Genomic DNA, 18117 nt, shown 5'->3' with positions numbered 1-18117 from the left:
CGTCCTGCCACACCGGCTGTGCTGGGCTGCATTTTCTGGGCCTATTACGGAAAGCAGCAGTCACAGCAGCAACTGGAGAAAGCCCCGGAATCCCCACTGACCCGCCGGCCACCAGGCCCTGGCCCCTCCCCTCGATCCCCAGCAAGGCACCCGGCCTGGGCTCGGAGGGCCAGCCTTAGCGCCCGGGTCCGTGCCCATGGCCTGTCAGCCCTCGGGACTCAGTTTTCCTTCTATAAAATGGGAGGAGGGCGGCTTACCCGATGCAGGTGGCCTCCCAGAACTTACGTTCTGTAATGTCATGCGCTTCAGACCCCGAGTCGGAGTCCGAGTGGAACCCCAGACATGCCCTTTACGGGAGGCAGAACCGAGAATGTGGAGGACACAGGACGGCGAGGAGCGGGAGCAGCCGCTTATGTGGGGCACCGTGCGGGGAGGGCCCTGGAGACGCGACAAAAGCAAAGACTCGCCTTCTCCTCCCCGCCTTCCCACTGCCGCCTCAGCAGATTTCCCTCGGAACAATGAAGCCGCGTCCCGCCTGCAATCAGCCCAGGCCGCTGGCTCCTTTGAACCTGGAATCAAAACCAGGCGTGTCCAGCCCCTCCGCGTGGACACGTGTGCATTGTCGCTCTGCACTTGGGTCGCTTTGTGCAACTGGCAGCAGCAGGTCGTCCGCACCAGCCTCAGGTGGCCAGTCACAGTCTCGTGGGGGCAACAAGGGCACTGGGAGCAGAACCACCAGCCTCTGGACCGAGGAGTGGGCAGAGCTGAGATCTAGAGGAGCAGGAGGCTGGCGTGAGGGGCACGCGGGCCCCTGAGGAGGGGACACAGCGGCATGGGGAGATATGGGGCAAGACCAGCAAGTGCAAAGGCCCTGAGGCAGAGAAGGGGCTGGCGGAGGCCTTCTGACCAGGTCTGGGCGCGTGCAGTCCTAACGCTGGGGAGTCCTAACCAATGGGAAGTGAGTCTCACTCTCCCTGCTGGCCTGCCACAGCCTCCAGAAACCCAGCTCCCCAGCTCCTCGTGGGGGAGTCAGGTCTCTCCTCAAAGTCCATGTCGGATGGTGCCCTTGTCCCTCTCAATGCCCTTCCAGGGCTCCCATGCCCTCACAGAGCAGCTCCACGATTTGGGGTCCTGCAGCCACATCCCATTTCCCACATTCCTACTCCTACCCTTGCACACTCTGGCCACACTGGACACCCACAGACGTGCCGTGCTTTCCAGCCCCAGGACCTCTGCCCAGGCCGTAAGGCTTCCCCCTCTTCACCAATCCCTCCCATGCTTCTAATCATCACGCAAGGACCCTTCCTCAGAGAAGTGCCCCTGGCTTTCCTGATCAGACTAGTCATGCTGCCGGAGGCCCAGAGCTCCACCTGCCCTTCCTCCTGGGAGCAGCCACAGTGAGATTTTGTGTTCGTCCTGTTTCCACACCCCTCTGCTTCAGTTGTCCGTGGATTTTTTGGACCCTCACACAGTGCTTGGCATGTGGTGGGCGTGGCAGTCCTTGATAAAGAACCAGAAAATGCATTCTGAGCAGATGAGGACACAATCTGGACAGAAGTGACGGGCTGGACACGACGCACAGGAGCTCCTGGACGGCCGGGCGCTGACTGCTTAAAATCTCTGTCTCGTGCTTTCCATTATTTCCAACATTTTGAACAGAAAGATCTTTAATCAAAAACCTGTACTGAGAGGTGAGAGGAGAAAGAAGCTGGCCCGAGTAACTTGGAAGGGAGCGAGTCTCTGGCCAAAGGCAGGGGTGCCGCGGTTACTCTGCTCCAGCAGGGAATGCGGTCTCCAGGGGGCCTGAGTCAACCAGCCGAAGCCGCTGTGCCAGGCCGGGCCGGGCCCCTCCGTGAGCTGACGCGAGTGGCGGGAGCCAGGGCTCTCCCTGTGAGCGGAGTGGACGGGTGAGCAGGAGGGGCTGGAGCGAGCCGCGCGGGGCCGGCGACGGCACAAAGTGGGAACGTCAGGTGAGCTCGAGTCCAGCTCGTGTAGACACGGGGGGCTGCATACAGAAACGTTCCCAGGTCTGTGTGCACACGTGGTCAGCATGCACACGCACGTGTCCCTGCTCTGCCGGCTGGGAGCCGAGGAGCAGTGAACAGCCCGGTAGCGACAGGCACACCCGGCACCCAGACCTCGGCCGCCAGCATCCTGCAACCGGGAGAAGCGGGGCGCCTTGGAGCAACGGCCGAGTCCAGGACCCGGACCAGATGCACGTGTGCAAAGTGAGCGTGGGGCATCCCACATGCCAGAGAGTGAGAGACGTTCAGACCAAAACATACCGATGGGGCAAAAGCCAACTGCAGGGGCGCCCAGCAGCCAAAGCGGGGACGACTCCAGCAGCGGAGTAAGTCAGGTAGTACTGGATTATAACGCAAAGTGCAAAATTAATATCCACAGGGCCGTATAGACAGAAATAAACTAGGGCATAAACAAGGAAACGAGGAAGAACAGACAAAGCTCCCAGGCCAGAAAATCCCAAATAACGTAGGTAGATACCCTGCCCTCAGTGACCCCCTCCCCCGGGCGTGGGCTGCACCCGGTGACTTCCTTCCCACGCGGACAGTCTGGAAGAGGGGTGGGGAGGGACTTTCCCTGGAGGAACCTGACACACACCGCCTCCAACACGGGACCCAGGTCATCACGGGCAGTCGCGAGTCGTGGCAGCGCGTATGGTGTGACGAGATGGCACTTGGCCTGTGTGCTCTTCCTCCCACAAACACACAACCCCGTCCGGTCACGAGAAGAACATCAGACGAATTCCACAAAACACCCGACTTCCTCCAAACTGTCCACATCAGCAAAACCGAGGAAAGTCTGAGAAACTGCCACGAACAGCAGAAGCCTCACCGCAGAGCAGAAGGAAGACACGCGGTAAAACCGAACCAGAGGAAAGCACGGCGTTGAGTCCATCGTCGTGTACGGTGCTGGTCCGTGACCTGCAACAAGTGTGTCACAATCACGCAAGGTACACAACAGCAGGAGGGAGGTGGGCGGTGTGTGGGCACCCTCCTACTGCCTTTGAACTTTTCCTGTGAATCGAGCACCATTCTACAAGGGAAACTGTACTTTCAAAAAACCACAGTGAGTTACATCACTAAAGCAAAGCAGGAAAAGTACGGGTGTCCTTACCAGAGAGGGACAGGGACACACACGTGCCCAGGAGGAGCCGTAAGCCAGCAACCACCACGGGACCGCTGTGCCCCCAGGAGCTGGAGGAGCAGGAAGGACCACCCCCAGAGCCTCCAAAGGGAGTGCAGCTCTGCCGACACCGTGATTTCAGAGGCTAGAAGCTTCCAGAACGTGAGACACTAAGTCCCTGCTGCTGCCAGCTGCCGGTTCAGGGCCGTTTGTCACGGCAGCCCCGGGAAACGCATGCGATGTTCTACCAGTATCTCCCCATTCGAAGCTCAGAGAAATCAGGGAAAGCGCTGCAGCTGTGTTTCTCTTTCACACCTAAGGCACCTGCAGCTCAGAGAGGTTAAGACACGTGCCCAAGAGTGCTCAGCTCCCTTCCTCTTCTGGCTGGCCCAGGACGGCGGTGACTCTGGTCTACGCTCAAGTGTCAGGGAGGTCATATCGCTAGGGCTGTACATCGCAGGCTGTAACAGAGCCAGCGTGCTGCAGGCAAGCCCAGCTCAGCCCGGTGGTAGTCGGCTGGGGCTGCCATAGACCGGCAGCTGGGACGGTGGCGCTCACGTCTCGCCGTGCTGGAGGCCGGCAGCCCAGGATCGAGGTGGCGGCGTGCTCTGGTTCTGGCGAGGTGCCCTTACTGGTTTGCAGACCTCTTGCTGTAGCCTCCTGTGTTGGCGGGGTGGCGGTGGGTCTCCTGCGTCTTCCTCTTCTGAGGAGGGCACTAATCTGCCGTGGGGGCCCCATCCCATGACCCCATCGGACCTCCGCCACCTCCCAGATATCATCTCACTGGGAGTCGGAGTTTCGTGATGGCGGAGGAGGGGGACAGGTGAAGCATTCAGCACGTAGCAGCTTCCTGAGAGCTGTGTGGCTTCAGGGCAGTCTCTCAGCCTCTCTGGGCCATTTCAGCACTTGGACAACAGGCTCGGCCACGCTGTGTGCTTCATAGAGTTCCTGGAGATTAACGGTCAACACCTGCTAATCCACTCGGCAGAGCGGCCATGACCATCAGGTATGCGTGCAGCAGGCAGCCCCCCTGTCCTGCTTGCAGCCCCAGGAGGGGTCTGCCGGGCTGTCACCCCATCGTCCTGCCAGAGTCCTGCAGTCCAGGCAGGTGGGGACTCCTGTTCAGGACCCTGAGCTGGTCCCCACTTGCTCACTCTGCCCAGAGCCAGGTCTCCACCTCCATCCCCCACCCGGGCCCCCAGACGTGGCATTTCCCCCTTCTCCCTGATCCCCTCACATGGAGCCATGACTCCCTCCTACCCCCAAGTTTCTCGGACCAATCAGGAGCCTCCAGTAAAGATGACACATTGGCATACTCGCCAAGCAGCATCTCGTGCCCCCAGGAAGGCAGCCCTGCAGGGCACACGGAGTGCATGTGAGCCCCCCCTTCCACGTGGGAGAGCCACAGCCGTGTGACCTTGGGGGGCCACTAACCTCTCCCAGCCACACTTTTCTTTCCTTTGAAATGCAGGTGACACCGCGACTTCCCAGAGCTGCAGCCCAGGCCGTGAGGCTGAACCTCGAGGACGCCCACCTCCTTGGCGCCTCGCCTGATGGGACAGAAGTAGGTAAGTCCTCAGCATAATTTTGCCTCTTTGATGGTGAATCAAGAGGGCATTCTGGAAACAAAGCCCCTGCATCCAGTCTTGAGCACAGAAGAATCCCTTAAAATATAAAAATAACATCTTTATGGTTATTAAAGTAATAAGCATTGACTGCAAACAACATAAAATAAAAAAGTAAGACAATTCCTAAAGGAATGATGAAGTGAGAGAAAACTGCCCGCGCGCTCACCCCCTGGAGCTGTTAAAATGTTGGTAAATAGGTTTTAAGCTTTGCATTCTGTATTATTCTTATTCAGAATGGGAGAGCTGGAGAGAGAGTGAGAGAATTTTGCAGAGTCCCCATTTGGGACGCACTGCCCGTGGCCTGCCTTTCCGTGCAGTAGTGCCCACCGCGGGCATCCCTCCACGTCCAGCAGCTCAAACCCGGGCCACCCAGGCCGCCGCCATCCGGTCTGTGGACGCACCGCCTCCACTCCCCGCCTTCGCCGATGCACATTCAGCGTGTTTCCCGTGTGTTCCGTGCAGGGCCCAGCAACTCACAGAGCACACAGCTGGCCCCAACCTGGCACGCGCCTCCGAGGGCTGGAGAGCAATGATTTCGTTGTGCTGCATCCCCACAGGCTGTGAGCATCGTGAAGTCTGTGGCACCGGGCCACACTGCTTCCCAAGAGCCTCCAGTCAAGGGACACCCCTGCCCTCGGAGTGCGGGGCCCTGGTCCCCCTCCCTCCCGTCAGCCCTGCAGCTGGCCAGGTGGGAGAGGTGACTAACGCAAAGGCGCCCCCTCTTGGCTGACCAAACGTCCAATCGGAGGCAGGTCCGCGTGTCTGTGTTTAGGTACTTCTTGGTGAACCGACTTATTCCTATCTTGGTCCATTTCTTTTTTTGGAGTTTATTTATCTGAGAGATATTTGGGGTTCTCTTATTTTGTGAAAAAGCATGTGTACAAAGAAAAGCAATCTGAGTTGGGGCTCTCCTGGAGTTCACCATCAGGGGGAATGCAGACAACACATGCACACACGTGTGCACACGCCCATACGTGCTTGCGTGCAAACTTGTGCACAGACACAGGTGCACGCACACGTACGCACACACATGCACAAGCACAGAAGGGCACACGTGATCACATGCACACACATGCACAGACACTGGCACACGTGCATAGACGCAGGCACACACGTGTGTGCACGCACACAGACATGCACAGAGGACACGTGTGATCACACAGTAAGCACTGTAGTAACTGGAGAGGCTGCACAGAGCTATGAAGGAACAAACAAATTATCAAAATGTGATTGTGAACACTGTCTTCCCTTGCAGGCTGCAGGCCCCAAGCTTCAAGAAGGCAGCCCACACGCTTGTCTTCCCCACTCCCCTGTCTCGCCCACTGTGGCCTCAGCAGAGTCTGTCATTATTCTGCGGAAGAGCTGTTCATGGGGCACAGAGCTGGGAACAGAGTCCAGGCTGGTTTGATGTCAGCCTGTGGGTTTGTGGGGGCATCGCCACCCTAAGAACTCTGAGCTGCCACTAACTTAGCCGTGCACCCACCCTACATGGAACCCACTCTCCCCAAACCATGCTAAGCCCAGCCTCTCCCCACCCAAGGCAACGTGGCCCCACAGGGACCCCCACCCTTCATCCTGGCTGCAGAGCTTGGGGTACAGAAGCAGGGACAGGTTTGATAATTCTGTGCATGAAACCACCAAAAAATCCATCATGAGCTCAGGAGACATTAACAGGAGCGGAAAGTCTGGGGGACAGATGACAGGGCCACTCTGTCCTGGGCACTGGGTCCAGGTGCAGGCACAGCCAACAAAAGCCATTCGTAGCTCATGTACTCGAAGGTCTCCTGGCTGACCCCAGGGCACCTCTCCTGCCAGCTCCCGTCTCCCTAGCACCCGCCCAAGCACAGTTTCCTGCTCAGACATGCGGCCTGGCACTGGCACGGGCAGACGCAGCTGATGAGAAGTTCCGTCCAGGCGCAGCACACATGCCAGGCTCTGGAGCTCTCCTCCAAGATGCCAGCAGACGCCCAACCCTCCTGAGAGCCAGCTTTCCCCTCTGAAAATGGAGCGACAACTCTTCATCACGGAGTGGGGGGGACAGTCCGAGGAGCCAACAGCATACAGCACAGAAAATGGTTGGGAATCCATTAACGGTGTCTGTGTGCATTGCTCACCCCACGAGCACCTCGCTGGAGAACCTGCCACCCCATGTGTGAAGGGAGGAAGCTGAGGCAGAGAGCACAGTCTTCCTCACAGCACAGGTGCTGAGGACAGACAGCACAGGTCACAGTCCTGCACCGACTGCAGAGGCCCAGCAGCGGGGTCTAGATGGGAATCGGGGTCCTCATGGGAATCGGGGTCAGGGGCCCCTGGCAGTTTCAGGTGGGGCTGTCAGCATGCAGAGAAGGGACTGGGGCAGAGGCGCTGTGGGATGCCTCCACTTCCCGTCTGTAAAAGCCCGCGTCATACTCATCGGGGCATCTGTCTTCTGGGGAGACTCGATTGGGTTAACGGGCGAGAAAGGATTCTGTGCAGGGACATGTGGGACAAATGTCAGCGGCTGTTACTTTCTCTTTCTGCCACCGTGAGCTACTTAGCAGTGAAGGGCTCCTTGGAACATCCGCTGTTGACAAGAGGGGAGAGAGAGGGTGAAGACGTAAGTCACTGAGATGGAAGGATTCAGTGCAAAGAGGCCTGTGAGCAGCTCTCCTTGAGAATCTCGGGATGAAATATTCATAGGCCCCTCTGCCCGGGGTCTCTGGAGCACTGTGGCTTCCAGGGAGTTGCAGGTGTGATGGAAGATATCCAGTGGTGACCCTCAGCTGCGGGCACCAGAATCAGACGTTACAAATGGGACAAGAGGAACTCTCTCCTGCCCTGTGTGAGGAGCCCCTGAGCAAGGACAGCCTCATGCCACCCCGCACATCTGCAAAGATGCAGCAGGGTCCAGTAGTGGGGTGACGTGCAGCTAGCAGGCACCTACTGTATGCCAGCTCCTGTGTGGAGCACTTCATCTGTGCTAGTCACTGTCCTCACATTGGCCCATGACATGGGCACTCACCCCATTCTCACAAATCATTGGGCCAGGGCATGAGTCCAAGTCTGTCCGCCTTGTGAGACACGCATGTTCTTTCTCCATCTGGTCTAGGTGGGGCTGCCGGTCACGTGCCACCTCCCATTGTTACATGGTACCCAGAACAGGCAGCTAGTGATCCCACCCCTGGTACAACAGGGAAGTCACATGGCCCAAGTAGAGGCCAGACAGCTTCCCTGAGATCTCACACATGGACCCGGAAGGAAGGGGCTTATCTCCTCTCAATGTGGGCATGGAGCTACAGACTCACCCCTCTAGTCAGACAGCACCACAGCTCCTTGCAACAGCTTTGTTCTGCACATCTGTGAGGGGAGGACTTTGGTGCTCACTATATACTAAAGATGTGGAACATTCAGCAGGGTAAAATAAATGGAAGGAAAGAGAAAGAGCTGACAGAAAGGAAACTAACTCCCTGCACTTTGGCTGCACAAAGAGTGAAGGAAGATTTGCATGATTGGGGCAGTGATGGGAGCAGGAACACAGGCCAGCAGGTAGGCAGAAGCATCTGAAGATGAGCTCTGGCTGGTCCTATTTTGAACACCCGTCTCCCCTTTCTCTCTGCTGGTGCATGCGTTTGTAGGGTGGGGGGCCAGCACAAGAGACAGGGCCAAGGGTGAGCGAGGCCCTGCTGTGGGCAGCACACAAAAGGGGTAAAGCCATTATCCCCCAGCCCACTCAAAGCCTCAATTACCAGCTCCTGTTGGGCGAAGTCTTTGGCAATAGATAGACTAGAGTTTAAATCCTGGCTCTACTACTAGTTAGCTGTATGAGGTCAAGAAACTTGACTTCTCTGAGCTTGAGTTTTTCTCATTTGAAAAAAATTAAGACAATATCTCCTCCCTCATGGTATTGTGGTAAAAAGGAAATGAAATCATGTAAGTGTTCAACAAACATTTGTTGTTATTATGGTTGTCGTATTGTTGTTGTGATGGCAATGGCAGTGGTGATGATACCAATGATTATGGTGGTGGTGGTGGTGATGGTGATGGTGGTGATGGTGATGATAACGGTGATAATGGTGGTAGTGATGATGGTAATGGTGATGATGATGATGATGATGATAGTGATGAGGGTGATGGTGATGATAATGATGATGATGGTGGTGGTGATGATGGTGATGAGGATAGTGACGAGGATGGTGATGATGGTGATGGTGATGATAATGATGATGATGGTGGTGGTGATGATGGTGATGAGGATAGTGATGAGGATGATGGTGATGAGGGTGATGGTGATGATGAACTAGTGCCTAGGGTAGTGGAGAAGCAGAGGGCCATTGCTGGAGTCACCAGACCTCATAACCCTGACCACTTGGGCACATCCCCTGAGACAACAGAGCCTGCTACTACCACCCTGGACCCTGAGAAAAGCAAAGAAGAGAGACCCAGCTAAGGTCTGAAGATGAACAAACTGATAAGTGGGTAGGGAAGTGGTGATAAAGCAGGAAGACCCTCACCATCTTCAAGAAGGACTCTGGATTATCTCAGGACTTGTCCTTACCAGCCAGGTCTTTGGGACCTCTGTGTGAGAAGAGTACCCCCTTTTCTTTCTGGATGGGAGAAAAGTCCCTGGATCACCCTCCTTTCCAGGAGTGCATGTTACTGTCCTGCCACTGCAGGGGAGTGGGCTGGGCTCCCTCTGTATCACTAAGTTTCCTCTCTATGCTCTGTGCCTCAACCTCCAGAAACCCCCCTCAGAATCCAAAAATGGGGCTCTGCTTTCTCAATTCATATTTGTTGTCTCTTGCTCTTCTGTCATTGGCCTCCCACACCAAGTACCCTTGTCACAGCTCTCTCTTTTCCCCTTCCCTCTCCTGTTGGGGGAGTGTCAGAGAAGGCTAAGCTGGCAGCCAGGATTCTCATTCACACCAGGCAGTAACAAGATCCCCCCATGGTATCGGCAGGGACCAAATGAGAAGCCTGAATTGTCACTCAGTGAAAGTACCCCATCAGATGACAACAGAGGCCAAGAGGGGAACCTGGATGTCTACCCCTCACTGACAACAAGGAGGTGGTACCCCCCATCCCATACCATAGCAATATCAGAAGTCAACTAAAACAGGTTTAAATAAGACCCAGAATCTATAACATAATACCCAAAATATCCCAGTTTCAACTAAAAAGCACCCATCATACCAAGAATCAGGAAGATCTCAAAGTGATGATAAAAGAATCAGTGATGCTAACACCAAGATGACAGAGATGTTAGAATTACCCGACATGGAGTTTAAACCAACCATCAGTAAATGCTCCAATGACTAGTGATAAACTTGTAACAAATGAAAAAAAATGTCAACAAAGAAATAGAAGATATATAGAAACCAAGCTGAAATTTTAGAACTGAAAAATACAATAACTGAAGTTTTTAAAAACTCAGTAAATGAGCTCAACAGCAGAATGGTTGAGAGAGAGGAAAGAGTCTATGAACCTAAAGATAGAACAATAGAAATCACTGAATCTGAACAACATAGAGAAAACATACTGAAAAAATTAACAGAGCCCCAGGCACTTGTAAGATGATAACAGAAGATTCTGTCATCACAGTCCCAGAAAATGAGAGAGAGGAATCAGCTGGGTAATGTACTTCAAGAAATAATAACTGAAATAACTGAAAACTCCAAAATTAAACAAGACCTAAACGTACAAATTCAAGGTCAGGGAGACCCAAATAGGAGAAACCCAAGGAAATCCACACAAAGACACATAGTCAGACTTCCTGAAAACTAAGCAAATTTTTTAAGTTAAAAAAAAATCTTGAAAGCAGTTAGAAAATAACAACACATCTCCCATGGAAGGAAAGCAATCAGAATGACAGTGAATTTCTCATCAGAAATCATGGAGGCTGGAAAGAAGTGACAAAACATTTATCAAGTACCAAAATGAAAAAAAAAAAAAACTGTCAACCTAGAATTATATATGCAGCAAAAGCAACCTTCAGGGATGAAAGAGAAATCAAGACAGTCTCAGGTGAAGGAAAGTAAGAGAATTTGTCTTGTGAGTGGACCTACCCTTAGAAATAGCTAATGGTAGTTCTCCAGACAGAAAGGGAACAATAAGAAAAGAAATTGTGGAGAATTAGGAAAGTAGGAAGAACAAAAGAGAGAGTAAAAATAGACTGGATGAAATACATTTTCCTCTCCTTCTAGGTTTCCTAAATTATGCCTGAAACAAATTAAAGTTGAGGCAAATATTATAACACTATCTGAGGTCTAGCTTCATGTACAGAAAATATTTTAAGCTATTATTCTATAAATAAGACAAAAGGGAAATGGGCTTTCTACACTTTACTGGTGAATGATGATGCCAGTAGACTCTGATAAGTTGTGTACATACAACATAATAGCCAGAGCAGCCACTTAAATAGCTATACAAAAAGACATTCTCTAAAAGATAGATAGATAGATAGATAGATAGATAGATAGATAGATAGATAGATCAAATGGAAGATCAAAATGGAAGTCTAAAAAAAAACTGTTCAAGTAACCCACAGGAAGTCATAGAAAAGGAGAGGAGCAAAAAACAGGAAAAAGCAAACAGAAAACAAAAGATAAAATGACAACCCACTTTAAGCCCTAACATATCAATAATTATATTATATATAAATGGCCTAAATACACCAATTAAAATACAAAGATTGACAGAGTAGATTAAATAAAACTGAACTATATTAGTTCTACAAAAGACTCATGCAAATATAACATTATAAATAGATTGAAAGTAAAATGATGAGAAAAGATACAACATGCAAACATTAAACAAAAGAAAGAGGGGTCCTTATATTAGTGTTAATCCACCAAGAATACATAGCAACCCTAAATGCATATGAACCAACAGAGCTACAAAATATATGGGGGAAAAAAAACTGAGAGAGCTGAAAAGATAAACAGACAAAATAGAAAGTCACAATTACAGTTGGAGACCTCAACACTACTGTCCCAAAAACATAACAACTAGACAGAAAAATCAGCAATGATACAGAAGAACCTAACAACACTCTCAACCAACAGGATCTAATCAACATAAATAGAACACCCTACCTAATCACAACGTTATACACTACACATTCTTTTCAAGTGCCCACAGACCATATACAAGATAGACATATTCTGGGCCATAAAAGAAACCTCAACAAATAAAAATAATTGAAATCAGAGTGTGTTCTCCAGCACAGTGGAATCCAACTAGAAATCAATAGCTGCAAGACAACGGGGAAATCTCCAAACACCTGGAAACTGCTTAATCCATGCATCGAGGAGGAAGTCTCAAAGGAAATTTTTAAAAAAGACACTAAACCAAATAAAAATGAAAATACAACATATAAAATCTGTGGGACACAGCTAAAGCAGTGCTGAAAGGGAATTTTATAGCACTAAATGTTTACATTAGGATAGAGGAGAAGTTTCAAATCAATAGTCAAGCTCCCATCTCAAGAACTCAGGAAAAGAAGAGTAAATAAAAAGAAAGCAAGCAGAAGGAACAACTTCATAAAAATAAGAGCTGAAGTCAATGAAACTAAAAGCAGAAAACAACAGAGAAAATCAATGAAACAAAAAGCCAGTTCTTTGAAATGATCAATGAAATTGACGGACCTCTAAAGTGCTCAATGAGGACTCACCTCCTCCTCTCTCCCCTCCCACCCTTTCAGAGGTCAGCTGGTCCCTGGGCAGTCCTTCACAGTCTTCCGAGCACCTCTGAGTTCACTGCCTCATTGGACCGTCAGGAAAACTACTACTGACAAGATACTGAGGCCATTTTAGTGCTGAGGAAATTGAGGGGCAGAGAGAAGAGTATGCTTTGCTCAAAACTGCCCATTGGTAAGGAGCAGGGTGTGCTCAGAACAAGGCTGGTTGATCCTTTCCCCACCCTCATGTTTGGTAGATATGGATGTATCTGAAGTATGTGTTCATTCCCTAAAGGAGCCCCTTCCTCTGTTCATGCTATAGCAGGGATAGGACTTGAAACCAGGCAGAGCACCTGGGATTGACAAAGGTGGGATTGAAGATGACTATCAGCTGCTTCACTCCCCTTTGTCCATTCATGACACACTGACTGAGCCCCAAAGAGATAGGAGATTTTGGAAGACCCTGAGCATGTGTGACAATTATGTGGGCATTGCCACTACTTGAGCTGAATCCCAGCACTGTCCTGTGTGATGTGTGACCTTATGCAAGTTAATTTGACCTCTCTGAATTCCACCGTCCTTATCTGCACATGGGAATAATGATAGGCTCTATCTCACAAGTCTGTGATGAGGACAAAATGGGGTAATCTAGACACAGCTTTTAGCCCACTACCTTGCAGGCACTACAGTACCCACTAAGTGGCTGTTATTACTGCTGCTGCTGTTATTTTTGATGTTGTTTTTGTTAATATTGTTTGTGATGTTGACATTGATGATGATGGTGTTGATGATGATGATGGTGATGATGATGTTGATGGTGGTGATGATGGTGGTGATGGTGATGATGGTGATGGTGGTGATAGTGAGGATGGTCATGGTGGTAATGGTGAGGATGGTGATGATGGTGGTGATGGATGGTGGTGATGATGGTGGTGGTGATGATGATAGTGATGGTGATGATGGTGATGATGATAATGGTGATGATAGTGATGGTGGTGATGATGGTGGTGATGGTGGTGATGGTGATGGTGGTGATGGTGATGGTGGTGATGGTGGTGATGGTGATGGTGATGGTGGTGGTGGTGATGGTGGTGATGGATGGTGGAGATGATGGTGGTGATGATGATGGTGGTGGTGGTGATGATGGTGATAGTGATGGTAATGAGGATGATAATGGTGATGATAGTGTTGGTGGTGATGGTGATGATAATGGTGGTGATATTACTGTTTATGATTATGTTGCTAATGTTGTCCTTGTACTGTCATGCATTTGTCCTCATTTTGCCTGGAATTTGATGTTACCTCACTCTGAGCAACCATCTGGTAATCTTCAAGCCCATTCTATGGTCACTGCCTCTGGGACACCTTCCCAGACCTCCTTGCAGCCTAGGCCAGGTCAGGTCCGCCTGCCTCCAGGATCCCACATCCCTTTCTGTAGGCCTGTTTGAAGCACCAACAACACCAGCACATCACGTTTGTCAGGTTGTATCTCCTACAGTAACAGGCCTGAGCCCTGTGAGCACTAGGCACTGAGGCTCCACACACTGTGTTCCTTGCGGGGTGGATCCTGACGGAATCCTTGATGACGGAATCTATAAATGTGAGACTGAAGGAGGGAGAACCTGAGTGGATGTGTGAAAGGGCTTGCCCAAAGTAATACAGAAATGAGAGTAAGAATTCGCTGTTAGAAGTAACATGCTGTGGAAGAAATTGCACTGTATTGGGATTCATTCCAATCAGGTTTTTGATGACTTCACTTATTTGTTGTGTGGCCTCAGGCTGGTTTCTTCATCTGTAATAGAGAAATCATCATGGTTGCCTCCCAGAATTAGGATGAGGACAGACTCTGGCAGGCCCTTACCCAGGACCAGGAGCTACTCACCAACAGGGACTGGCAGGTAGTATGAACCCAGGATGTCTGAGTTCAACAATCAACTTTGCCTTTGCTTGTTATGTGACCCTATACAGCCTCTGGGCTGTTGTTGGGGAGTTAATTGGGTTAATATACACAATGCCTTAAAGGAGTGCCTGAGTTATGGAGGCTTCTGTGAACATGTTCACTGTTACCGTTATTCAGAAACACCTGGCTCTACGCCTTCCACACACTGAGTACCATGGGGAAACTGAGGCAGGAACCCACTGTGTATAAAGGAAAGTCCTTTCAGCTCTGCCTAGGTTTACCCTGAAGGGAACATTCTGACCCAACGCCAGGACAGCTCCGTCTCCACTCACTCATCTTCTCTCTAATTCCTTCTAGCTTGCACATTTCCTTTTGATTAACAGTTTTAATAAAGAGGCATAATGTGTGCTTCACAGCAAATGCCCAAAGAAAGGGAGAGCAGAATATGCAAACACAATCTCGTGGAGGAACTTGCTAAGACAACGGCATCTGCCGCTCCCCCCTTTTCTTCCACCTAAGCACCAAATGGCCCCTGAGGTGGGTTTAGATCCTACAGTCAACGCCACAATGCAGAAGGTGAAAGCCCCATGTACTTCCCCAAGCCTGGGGGGAAATCGGGGCTCAGAATCCTACTTAAAATGCAGCCCTCCTCCCACCTACCCAACTTCACACTTCAGGCAGCGACTATGAGCTGGGGAGTGAGAGGGGAGGGGTTAGCTGCAGAGTGAACCACTCTGCCGACACATTCATTTGCTCCGTTTGTGCTCAGGAGGCTTCACAGGACCATCTTCTCCAGGAGCTGCCTGGGGTGTGGGAAGCTGAGAGCTTCACGGAACCTCAGGGGCAGCCTCGGCACAGTGGCCAGAAGGACCCCACAGTGGATGGACACTCTGGTTTCCAGCCTCAGATTGATGCTGATCTTGTCCCCCCACTCACCAGAAAGTCAAAATGAGCCCTGATCCTGGTCACAGCCTGAACCCTTACTCTGGGTACATGCTGAGCCCTGATCCTGGTTAGCTACCAATCCTTGACCCTGGTCATAGGCAAAATCTTGACCTTGGACAAACAGTGAACGCTGACTCTGGTCACATGCTGAGCCTTGATCCTGGTCACACTCTGGGCCCTGATCTTTGTCATAGGCTATTAAAGCCCTCGCTGTGATCATAGACTGAACCCTGATCCCAGCTATCTGAAGAATCTGTGTCCAGGACAGAGAGGCTGGACATAGATGGTCAGTCGCAGCCCTTTTCTGCTGGGATGTTGTATCCACGTGTCAGGTCCCAGAGTCGCTTCCGACAGGACGCTGTATCACCAGCTGAGGCTTATGGCTCCTCTGTCTATTGTGTCATGTTGGGCTCATGTCCCCATCATGGCTTATGGTTTATGTGTTTACGGCTCGTCTCCATTGCTCTCCTGGGACCCTGGGAGGGGGGCTGCCGTCGCAGTCCCCGCCTCTCACAGCCAAGCAGGTGTGAAAAGTTCAGGAAAAGCTCTCAAAGGAAAATGCTTTTCTGATGTTGGGCCTGAAATAGCACTCCCTTTCCCCAAGTTAATAACCAGTTGTGTAGTCAGTTCTATTTTAGAAATAAGCGTCTGTTAGTGCAGTTCACCTTCTAGCATGACTCAAGGTCAGCCCTTTGCCTCTGCTCCTCAGAAGAGTTGGCATCTGGCCGGGGCCCCAGGGGTCTTAGGCAGGTCAGCAGTCACGGGTGCCTACTCGGGGAGCAGGAGGGAAACAAGCAGCCACCAGCAGGACCTGTGGTCAAGTGCACCCCCTTCTCTGGGTCCACTACCGTAGCTCACCGTGGTACAGACAGCAGTACTAATGATGGTACAAACATAGGCCTGGGACTGAGTGCTTATAAAACAGTGTCACAGATGGGTTCACCGGACTCTACTAAGAGAGAGGCCACAGGCCAACGGGAAATGCCACTGCAAACCGACAAGGCATGGTCTGCCAGGCCTGGGCAGGGAACGCTACTGTGTTGGCCACTGAGGCAAGGACGGCCCCGAAGGTGGCCCTGCGGTTAGTCCTACGAGCACTGTGTTTGGGTTCATACAGCTGGCGGCACGTCTGGGCCAGAGCCTGGATCTAACCCTAGTCCTGCCATCGGCCTCCCAGGAAGTCTGGTTACTGGGACCAGGACCAGCTCCACAACTGGCTGAGCCCAGGGCAAAACAAAAATACAGGGCCTACCTACAGATTAAGAATTCCAACATGGCGACAGCAGCGCATTAAACCCAGTGCAGGGCCCTTCCGTCTGGGGAGCCCTGCACAGCTGCCCAGCTCCTGCCCCCCACCCGGAAGCTGGCCCTGCTGGTCACATAAGTTCTCCACGCCCTCGGTGTTCTCATCCGCATGGGGGTGTGTCTCTGACATCTGCTCTGCTGCGGCTCAGGCTTGCTCCGAGGGACAGCTGAGTGGGAAACAGAGGAACAGAGACACGGAGCACCTTGTGTCCCGTCCCCAGCAGCCCAGAGAATGGGCATGAAGGTTGTGACCACTCACACCAGCCGCTGGGATGCACTGTGTCTGCTCAGTCCTACAGCCAGGACCCTGCCTGCACTGGGCTGCGGGTCTAGAGGGGAGGCTCTGTATGTAAAGGAGGCTGTGTTTTGTCAAACCGAGGACACTGTTGGCTCTAGAATACCATGTCTTTTCCCAGTATTGGCACTTAAAGTCCATGTCCCCAGAACCCCCAGTCCCAGGCAAACCTCGAGGGCTGGGCACCCTAAGAACACACCCCACCTCTTGGTGGGAGAAGTAGCAAAATGCAGGGAGACAGAGCATATTTGCCGTCAGTCCCCCACGAGCCACGACCAAGTCCAAGCTCGCAAGTGCACGTCCTGCACACCGCCCGACGAGAGCAGCTGCGGGACCTCAGCGCCTGGAGACGTGTCCCCGCGTCGGGGGGTTTGAAGTGTGGAAACACGTCTTAGAACCGGTGAGACATGGTCATTAAAGGGCTCGGCAATAGGCGTCAGACGGGGGAGGCGCAGGGAGCCGGACGCAGATCAGTCCGGTGGGCGGGGCAGGACGGCTTCCAGAGGACACCTCCAGCCGCGCTCTGAAGAGCCGCACGCTCACTCTGACTCCAGAACAAACAGCCACGGCCTCTCTTCCCTCTCCTGGCCAAGTTCACAGCTGAAGCCGCCCTTTCAAGTCCAGCGGGCTGGGGTTGCGCTCAGCGTGGAGGGTCAGGGGAGCAATATGTGGGGTCTCTCGGACTCGGGCATCCCTGGGGTAACAGGGCCAGAGGTAACCATGTATTTGGGCTTAAAAGGCTGCTGTGAGCTGCAGGCTGGGATGAAAGAGCGAGGAGGGCTGAGGCAGGTGGAGGGAGGGGCCGAGCTGATGAGGGACCAGAGCAAACAAGGCCGGGCATCAAGCGACAGCCCGGAAGGCAGGGGTCCAGCTGGATGCGATGGTCCAGATAAATGTCAAGGTCCAGGCTGCAGCTTTTGACCAGAGCGATTCTGCCCCCAGGGCACACTGGGCACTGGGGGGGGGGGGCATTTCTGGTTGTCACAGTTGGAGAAGGAGGGTGCCATTGGCATCCAGTGGTTGGAGGCCAGGAACGCCGCTAACGGTCCTGCGGTGCAGGGGAACAGGACGGCCCCCACTGCGGACAACTGCATACCCCACCGTCAGCAGTGTGGCGGGCGAGGACCCTGAGCAGGGCCCTCATTCTGGGCGTGGGGAGAGAGCACGCAGGCCTGGCAAGGAGAAGGCTCTTGCCCCTCAGGTGACCTCACCTGAGCGCTGGCCCTACCTCCACCCCCAGGTCCGG

Source organism: Ursus maritimus, unplaced genomic scaffold (genome assembly GCF_017311325.1).
Source record: "Ursus maritimus isolate PB19 unplaced genomic scaffold, ASM1731132v1 scaffold_9, whole genome shotgun sequence".
In the NCBI taxonomy this organism is placed as follows: Eukaryota; Metazoa; Chordata; class Mammalia; order Carnivora; family Ursidae; genus Ursus; species Ursus maritimus.
The sequence above is the reverse complement of the archived record's forward strand: the minus strand, read 5'-3'. Positions refer to the sequence as shown.